Here is a 3,015-nt window from a genome sequence, read left to right as displayed (position 1 = left end):
TGGCCCTTTTATGACTTGTGGACTTCAACTCCCAGAATTCCTCCGCCAGCGTGCCTGGCTGAGGAATTCTAGGAGTTGAAGTCCACAAGTCATAAAAGGGCCAAGTTTGAAGACCCCTGCTTTAGATCAAACTAGCATGTGAACTGGAAAGGAGCAGCTTAAGGTCTAGTGAGGACCTTCCACCAGAGAGGATTCCTTCTTTGTTCATCCAAGCCTATATTCCTATCTCATGAATGGAGATCTCTGTATTAAAAGTTCTGAGAGGGCTTGATAGTCTCCCACCTAAATTTTAACCAGCTCTGGCCCTACTTTACTTTCTACTCTGGACAAGCCATCGGTCCAGCTAAACTGCCTTAAAACAAATGGTAACATGTCTTTAATTCCAAGAATGTAGTATGAGAATTATTTTGTTGAATTATTCCTGCTAAAAATGCCATTTTTTCTGACTGCCCTGTGAATGGACTTTTTAAAAAAGAAACTAGTACTTGACCTATTTTTTTCTTCTTCTCTTCCCTCATTATTTTTGCTAATTAATGATACTGCCAATATTTGCATGGAAGCTTTCTTTCCCTTTCCCCAGAACCTTTCCACCACCCCCTTCTTCACTTGATTTTTTATGGGGAGAGTCATAATCATATGTTTATTTCAGCACGTCCTTTTGGCAAAGAAATTATTGTAATATCACAGACTCAGTTCTAGGAGTTTGTAGGCACATCAGGAGAAACAAAAAGCCAACATCAGTTGCTAGAGTTTTTTAGCATTTTAACAGTGGTGTTGATGTTCTCTCCTACATGAATGTCATACAAGCTAAAAGAGCTTTATTTAAAATTGGATTTTATTCAGGCATGCAATACATTTGTTCAATGCTGCTTGCCAATGTCTTTAAGGCTAACTTTGGAAATACCAGCTTGAAGACCTGATCTGTCTGTATAAGGCAGAATATATTACTAGAATATGGAAGCTGCTGTTCTGTTTCACTTTCTTGCAAGTTACTTCTTGCCATTAATTAACCACAGGGTAACTCTGGGCAGCTTACAATCATAAAATATAAATATATATGTATACTAAAAACATAAATAAATACCAACAAATGCTACGATCCAATTTAGCCATACTCAGAATAAGGATGGCTAAAACTGACAGTTCTGCTTTCTCCCACATTTTAAACTTCAAGTTTTTAACCACCTTCTCCAGGAAGAAACATTTCAGTTTGAATAAAGTTTAAATTTTTATCCACCTGCATCAGCCAGGTTCAATAAATACAGTTCTTTCTAGTATGGAAAAAACCACAATGGACATCTCTGCCATAGAACTAGTAAATATAAGGAGGACACATCAAAAATTCCAGACTTAATTTAGGAAAGTTCAGTGGATCAAATCCAGATTAAATAGCCCTTTCAATCATTTGATTGAAAAAGAAACCCACAGAATTTGCAGGGTTTGCTTTATGAATTATTTCATTATAGCTACTCTGGAAAGCCTATTTGTCACTGTTGCTTGGATGGTAGGATGGTAAAAGCTGCTTGGTTATAGCAGCTAATATCTGTTTACCAAAGACTTCAAGAGTCACACAGGGCACTTATTCCCACCTTGCCATTTTCATTCCTTGAGCCTCTGAAGACATTTGAAAGCCATTTAACAGACATGAAAGGAGAAGAAGTAGCAAATACCACTGATTTGAACTGGTACAGCTATTACCACTACATAAACTTTTCCCCCTCCCTTGCTTTATGTTAAAAGGAAAGAAAATCATATGGCACCTTGTAGTCTCCTCTGCTGAAAGGAAATTGATAAAATTCCATTTTGTCCAAGTGACTACAGAGAGCTACAAAGCCGTCAAGCTACCATTCCCTTATAAGACCTGAAAGTGAGTTACAAGAATGAGGGATGAGGACAAAGTTCCTAACATTGGAAAAGTAGAACTATGGCATCTCAAAAGGAACATTTAACTTGCAGTAGTTTCAAGTAAACCACAGCTGGGCTGGAAATAAGTCATCTCTGTTTTCTAGTAAATGCTGATATATGATAATACAGAAACTGAAAGCTTCTTTTAAAATCCACAGGGGATCTTCATATAGTCCTTTGACTTCCATAATCAAGCTTAATATATTGGAAGAAATTGTGAGTTTTCTTAAGCTGGTTTCCTAATGACAACGTTTTAACTATTCTAGGATCATTTCATATTACTTAAGGTAAAAATAAATTGTTAAACCTTTCTAGAGGACAAGTAGTTTGGCATTTTCCTTTTTGGCAGGGGTTAGATTATATATTTGCACTAAATTCCAACTTTTAGAAGGGCCTGTGTTGCAAAACACTTTGCGCATACTGTCCTTCTGAGAACCAAATTTATTAAAAAGATTTCCTCCAATGGCCTTTTTTGAGTAAACATGTTTCTGAGCTAAATATATTACTAAATTTTAATTTTCTGAGTGTCATGGAGATGGTGGATAAATACACCCATCTCTGTTTTATCAAGTTCGGAGATGCTTATTTTCAGCTTTTCATAGTACTTTAGGATTCTTGAGCTACCTAACAATTTTGAAAACCTGTAACAGACCAAGCAAAGCAATCCATGGACAATTTCTGTAATCAGTCAAGAATGGATTCATTTAGAAAAGCAAAGAGGGAGAGAGGCAAGAAATGTCTTCAGTAATTTCAGTCAACATACCCAACGGGCCCCAATATGCTTAAAAAATCACATCTCATGTCAGATCTTGCTGGAGTGGATTATCCCTGAAGACTTGAATTTGCCTCCAAAACTAACATTAGCAGCTGCATGCTTTAGGTTAACCCTTCACCTTCCTCACAGCTGCTTTCATTTGGCCCTGAGTCAAATCTTTTAAGGGAGGGTTGATTAATTTCAGAACAGAAGACAAGAGAGCTGGGGGATACTTAATATACCCTGCAAAACATCCACACAGAAGCTTGTCCTTCCATAGGACACTCATTGGAATGTCCCAGGGCATGCTGCATAGTTTTATTATGAATTGACAACATTATAGGCAGTGGTTAGAA

This window comes from Crotalus tigris, unplaced genomic scaffold, assembly GCF_016545835.1.
Source record: "Crotalus tigris isolate CLP2741 ecotype Arizona unplaced genomic scaffold, ASM1654583v1 scf7180000019505.314820, whole genome shotgun sequence".
Taxonomy (NCBI): Eukaryota; Metazoa; Chordata; class Lepidosauria; order Squamata; family Viperidae; genus Crotalus; species Crotalus tigris.
Note: the sequence above shows the minus strand (reverse complement) of the source record.